This window comes from Chinchilla lanigera, unplaced genomic scaffold, assembly GCF_000276665.1.
Source record: "Chinchilla lanigera isolate Chin_1 unplaced genomic scaffold, ChiLan1.0 scaffold00155, whole genome shotgun sequence".
NCBI lineage: Eukaryota > Metazoa > Chordata > Mammalia > Rodentia > Chinchillidae > Chinchilla > Chinchilla lanigera.
Window position 1 is genome coordinate 589,364 of NW_004955556.1, and position 7,149 is coordinate 596,512.

General features: G+C 39.0%; 1 pseudogene; it reads right to left on the reverse strand.

Annotated features, from left to right (window-relative positions):
• Window positions 1–6,085: 6,085 nt before the first annotated feature.
• LOC102028344 lies at window positions 6,086–6,680 on the reverse strand (annotated as a pseudogene).
• Window positions 6,681–7,149: the final 469 nt, after the last annotated feature.

Here is a 7,149-nt window from a genome sequence, read left to right on the forward strand (position 1 = left end):
CTGTGTTCTGGGGAGAGGGGCTCCTCTAACTCGGAGTCCTGCTGGGTTGTGGCAGTCAAGGATGGCTCCCTGGAGGAGGAAGTGACCCAGGTCCACCCACAGGGCTGGTATGGGAGCAGCCTAGAGAAGTAGCCAGCCTGGGGCGGGGCATTCGTGCCTCAGCCTCAAACAGAGCTCTTTGGGCACACTTGCAATCTGACTGCAGAGATGTGCTAAGTGAAAACAAAGTAAAAAAATTATGGCCCAGTGGGTAGGGTGCCCGCCGCACCCTAGACCCTCTGCTGGATGACTGGTATGCGTGACCAAAGGCTCTTCAGCCTTCACCGGGGTTTTGAGTGAGGAAACCAAGGTTCATACAAGGTTACCTGCCCAAGGTCACACACCAGGGGAGTGGTGGGTTTGGACTTGGCTTCTGCCTGCAGAGTGAGCTTTTCTGGGAGTGCATGGTGGGTGCTGACTGCAGCTGTGATGGCAATGCCTGGAAGGATGCGACAGGCATCCAGGACTGGGCAGGGAACCTTAAGCTGCATGGTGGATGGACACAGCCGCGCACATGCTGCTGCCTCCTCACCGGAAGCCTGCAGACAGGCCACTGGGCTCTGGTAGGAAGAGGGTGACACCATCCGATTGCCCAGCCAGTGAAGACCAAGTGCACAAGAAAGGGCTTCAGACTGCAGGCTGGGACCTGCCTGGGAAATGCGGTGAGCTCACAGGACAAACGGACACTGTGCATCAGCTCTGGTAACTTCAGAGGGCAAGGAGGGCACCACTACTACAACACAGGGATGGATTACTTTATTTTATTTATTTATTTATTTATTTATTTATTTATTTATTATTTTTTTGATTTTTTTCTGGTACCGGGAATCGAACTCATGACGTTGTGCTTGCCAGGCAGGCACTGTGCCGGGAGCTAAATCCCCAGCCCCCAGGGATGGATTACTTTAAAAATAGTTAGACTCGGGTTTAGAAAATACCAAATGTTGCCAAAATACGAACTTTAGTCAATCACATAGCGGAGCAGATACAGCTGAAATGAAAAAGCGGTTTGGAGCTAAGGCCAAGGAATTCTCCCATGAAAGTAGAACAAAGAACAAAGATTCGTTTTAAACAGTTCCTGAAAGACATGTGTGGAAGGCACAGAGAGCACACAGTTCTGTAATGAACAAAGCAGGAGTCCCAGGAAAACACGGGAGTGTCTGAGGATAAGTGCTCTGCACTGACCATTGCCAGTATCCTGGCTGTGGCTTTGCAACCGTGGGGGAAGCTGGAAATAGGCTTCCCCAAGGTATGTTTCTTAAAATTGTAGGTGGGCATGGTGTCACGCCTCCTTCCCCAATACTTGGGAGGCTGGGGCAGGAGGATCACTGAGTTCAAGGCCAATTTGCACCACATAGTGAGAACCTATCTCAAAAAACTACAAGAAAAAAGAAAAAAAGAAAAAAAAAACAATAGAAATCAACTGCATCAATTAAAGAAGTTTCATTACCAATGAATTGTTCGTCCTTGTTACTTTCTAATTTATAAGATTTCCTCCTATAATCAGTATACAAGCCTTTATCAGATACTGTACATGTTTTGAAAAGATTTTCAGTCTGTGGCTTGCTTTTAATTTCTCTAAAAAGATTTTTTTCATAAAGTCTAATTTATCATTTATTAAAGGCTAGTATTTTTTGTGTCTGCTTGGCACTTATGAGCTGCTATAACAAAACACTGTAGGCAGCTTATAAAAAGTGTGCATCCTAAGGCCCTGGAGGCCAGGAAACCCAAGCCCTAGGTGCTGGCAGATGTGGTGTCTGGTGGGGGCTACTGTCCCTGCATGGTGGAAGTGGCTCATGAGCCTCTCAAACCTCTTTATAAGAGCATCAACTGGCCAGGCATGGTAGCACACACCTGTAATCCTAGCACCTGGGCAGCTGAGGCAGGAGAATAACCATGAGTTCGAGGCCAGCCTGGACTGCATAATGAGACCCTGTCCCCCCCGCCACCAAAAAAAAATACGAGTATTGATTCTACTTGTGAGGGCCCCACAGTCCTGAGCTAATCACCTCCCACAGACCACCAGTATCCTTCCTATATCACACCCTGGGCATTAGTATTTCTATGTACTAACTTGGGGGAACCAAAACATTCAGACAATAGTGTGGTAACTAAAAATTTCTAAAACTAATGTCACACTGAGTGTGATAGCACAGCCTATAATCCTAGCTACTTGGAAAGCTGAGGCAGGAGGATTGCAAGTTGAAGGCTAGGGCAACTTAGCAAGAGACCTTGTTTCAAATTCAAAAAATAATAATAAAGGGCTGGAAGTGTTGCTTAGTGGTGGAGCACTTGTGTAGCATCTGCAAGGCTCTGGCTCACTCCTCAGTAGCACAAAATACGTAAATAATAAAACTAATGTCACAGAATTTTCTATTTTCTCTTCTAGATGGATTATAGTTTTAAGTCTTAGTTTTAGGTCTATATATGCACACTTCATGTAATTTTGTATATGATCAAAGGAGAGGGTGAAGATTTATTGTTTCCTAACTGATACTTGATTGATCCTAACCAGCTGTTTAAGGACTTTTATTTAATGAATTAACGTGGTACGTTGTATATATAGTCAATGACATAGTATCACACATGAGAAAAGAGATGCAAGGCTCCTAAAAATATAAAATATACTGAGATGATTAAAGAAAATCTAAATGTACACTAACAAAAAAGAGAAAGAAGTTAAAAAAGAAAGTCCAATAAAGATTATAGATTAGCAGGCTTAATGCTGTGAAGAGTTAATTCTCCACAATTGACAAATTGATTCTAAATATACTGAGATAGCTAAAGCATCTCTAAAAAAGAGCTCAGAAGACTGACATTACCTGTTTTCAAGACTTATTATAAAATCACAACAAAAGTCTACTGAGATTTTGATTAATATCATAGTGGATCTGTACATTTATCTTGAGAAATAGTACCTTTCATTTAATACATCCTCTCTCTCCACTTATTTTAACTGAATTTGTCTGTAAATAGTTTAATTTTTTAATCATTATAAGTGGTATTCTAAAATTTTCCATTACTAATTGTTAGGCTATTGAAATGCAGTTGATCTGTATCCACTGGAACTAGGCTTACTAGTTTTAATGGCTTTAAAAAGCAGTAGAGGGGCTGGGGATTTAGCTCAGTGGCAAAAGCGCCTGCCTGGCAAGCGCAAGGTCATGAGTTCGGTTCCCGGTACCGGAGAAAAACCAAAACCAAAAAAAAATTAAAAAAAATTAAAAAAAAAAATAAATAAAAAGCAGTAGATTTTGGATTATCTCTGAAGACCATCCTAACATCCACAAATGAAGTTTTATGTCTTCCTTTGCAATCTTTGTGCATTTTATTTGATTTTCTTGCCTTATTGCCCTGGCTAGGGTTGCTAAAATATGTTGAGTAGTAAGTTGCCTGTTCTTAGGGGTAAAGCACTCAGTCTTTCATCATGATCATGTATGGTGTTAGCGTTTTTTTTTTTTTTGACTGCTCTTTTTCAAGTTGAGCCAAATTCTTATTTTCTAAGTGTTTCTTTTTAAAAATTATATATATATGGTTTGGTATGTATAAAATTATATATATAATTATATACATAAAATTATATATATAAAATTATATATATAAAGTTTTATATATATATATATGGTTTGTCCCATCTGCTGAAATGATTATATAGTTTTTTTGCTTATTAGTGTGGTTGGTTGCATGATTGACTTTTTTGATTAGTACATGTTTGCAGTACATGAGGATTACACTTCTGGGGGGAGTTGGAACATGTGCATTACACATTTTAATTCTTTTCTTGTCCCCTATCCCTTCCATCCTTCCCTACTCCTTTCATCTCTTGGTCATCTTCCCACTAGCAAAAGCTCTTTTTTCCATCTTTTTCTTTCAATCCTTTCCTTCCACATCCCTTTTCCTTCCCCTCCCTCCCTCTCTTTTTTTTGTTTTTGTGTGTGTGTGTACCAGAATCTAACTCAGGATCTTGTACTTGCCAGGCAGGCACTTGTAGTGCTGAGCTATATCCCCAACCCTTCCCTCCATCTCTTGTTCCCCTTCCCATTTGAAAAATATCTCACTACTTCCTATTATTTTTTATTTTCCTCTTTATTTACACTTGGGTTTCTCATATAAGAGAAACCACATGATATTTAAACTTGTGTGTCTGCCTCTTTAATAAATGGTGCTGGAAAAATTGGCTTGCCACCTGCCAGAGAATGAAAATAGACCCAAGTCTATCACCATGAACCAAACTCAAGTCAAAATGGATCACAGATCTCAATATTAAAACAGAAACACTAAATCTACTGGAAGAGAAAGTAGGTAAAAATCTTGAAGACATAGGGGTACGCAGAGAGTTCATGAACAAAAACCAAACTGCACGTGAAATACTTCAAAGAATCAACAACTGGGATCTTATCCTACTGAAAAGTTTCTGCACATCTGAAGAAATCACCAGCAGAGTAAAAAGAAAACCTACAAATTGGGAAAAAATTTTAGCTGACTGTCCCTCTGACAAAGGTCTTCTATCTAGAAGAATTAAAAAACGCCAGTCCCCCAAATTCAAAGACCCAATCCAAAAATGGGCAGCTGAGATAAAAAAACACTTCTCAGATAAAGAAATACAAACGGCAAGTAAATACATGAGAAAATGTTCAACATCATTAGTCATTTGAGAAATGCAAATTAAAACAACACTGAGATTTCACCTCACCTCAGTAAGAATGGCTAGCATTAAGAAATCAACCAATAACAAATGCTGGCAAGGCTGTGGAGAAATAGGAACTCTTCTCCACTGCTGGTGGGAACACAGACTTGTGAAACCATTGTGGAAATCAGTTTGGAGATTCCTCAGCAAACTAGGTGTAGAGGTCCCAGTCAACCCAGCTATTCCCCTCTGGGTATTTTCCCAGAAGATCTGAAAATATCACAGTGGTATATGTGCACCGATGTTCATAGCAGCACAATTTGTAATTGCTAAATTGTGGAAGCAACACAAATGTCCATCCACTGAGGATTGGATAAAAAAATTGTGGTAATTTTGTATAATGGGATATTACTCAGCTATAAAGAAAGATAAACTCAGGGCTTTTATAGGTAAATGGTTACAACTAGAGACTATACTCATAAGTGAAATAAATCAGACCTGCATGCATAAGCATTGTATTATCTCACTAGTGTAAGACCTGAAAGAGTGGATAAAAACTAGGAAGTATGATAGACATTGTAAAATGAAAGGAAAGTGCTCAAAAGTAAAGGGCAACTGGGGTGTGGGAAAAAAGAAGGAAAAGAAGGAGAAATTATATAAGTATGTAAGTATGTATATACAGGATAGCTAACATAGTTGTACTACTGTCTTCTGTTGCTCTACAGAAAGGAACAGTTAATGATTACTTGTTTGATCAATCTTGAATGTCTTTATTTTCCTGAGGAAGCACTTTGAAGATATCAATAAGTAATACAACAACCATGGTTAATTTCCTACAATTAAATCTGTAAATCTGTTTTGTTTGTATTGTTCTTATGCTATTTTATAAATGTATGTCTGTCTGTTAATATGTTTTCCTTCTTTTATTTTTTAAAATAAAAAAATAAACTTGTGTGTCTGATTCATTTTGCTGAATGTTATGGTAAACATTTTTTACCCATAAAATCATATTTACTTAAAAGCTTTCAGAATGTCAACAAAACAGCCGCAATTTATTTTTGCAATTACAGAGCAGTATTCAGATCACAGAACAACAATTATTTTGTATAAGCTGCATCAGAGACAACTGAAGATGAAAAACTACCATCCCCATATATAACTAAGAACGTGCTTTAAATTTCCATGCCAATTTACAGCCCCCATACTGTGCCAGGCAAAGTTAGTGGCTATTGAAAATATCACCAGGACAGGGCTATCTAAAGACACATTCGGTAGTGTGTTAACTACACAAAAAAAGACACTGCCCAGTTTAAAAACAAATCTTACACAGCCTTACATTTCAGTTTTTTCTTCCAAAGGAGTGAGTTGTGTACAGGGAGTTTAAATGCTTTATAGACAAGAAAAAAAACTGCTAGAACCAATTTATTCATCACCATCATCTTCTTCATCTTCATCTTCTTCCTCCTCTTCCTCATTTTCTTGATTTTTTTAACCTTGACAGCTCCCTTTTTTTGCTGCATCAGGTTTTCCTTTAGCTCAGTAGGCAGCAGTGTCCTTTTTGTACCTTTCTCTCAGCTTGGCAGACTTCTCATATACCTGCTTGTCATCTGATGCAGTATTATTCCACATTTCTCCCTGTTTCTTTGTGACATCAGCAATGGAGAGGCCAGGATGTTCTCTTTTGATTTTGCGTCTTACTTGGAACAGAACAGTAAGAAGGTTGAAGGAGGCCTCTTGGGTGCATTGGGATCCTTGAACTTCTTTGTTTCTCCTTTGAGAGGATGTAAGTCTTCATTTGTCTTGCATAACAAGCTTTGTCTGCTTTTGCCATGTCTTCAAATTTTCCTTTCTCTTTAGCAGACATGGTCTTCCATCTCTCTGAGCACTTCTTAGAAAGCTCTGAGAAGTTAATGGGAGCACCTGGGTACTTCCTCTTGGGCTCCTCTTGGCAAGTTTGTGCAAAGAATGCATATGATGACATTTCACCTCTTGGCTTCTTAGGATCTCCTTTGCCCATGTTTACTTGTTTTCCTAAGCGAGGCAGAGTAGCCCAGTGCCGATCTGTCTGTCACTTGCCCTGGCGCTGTCTCTACAGTGCTCAGTGTACTTGTTATGGTAAATATTAAGTAAACTTTGCATTCCTCTGATAAACCCATGTGGTATGACATGTTACTCATTTTACATATTGATAGAATTGATTTTCTAAGGTATTATTATTATTATTATTGGTATTAGTATTCTTAGTACTTCTGAGGATTGGCCTCAAGGCCTTCACATTGAGCTACTTCTCCAACCTTTTTAATTTTTTATTTTCACATAGAGTCATCCTAAGTCACTCAGTTGCCCAGGCTTACAGAATGTAACTTTATTTGGAGACAGGGCATTTAAACTGTTTAGCTACAATGAAATCTTTAGGATTAACCTTGGTCCCAAATGACTAGAAACTTTCTAAGAAAAGGCAGTTAAGGAGAAGAGCCATCAACAAG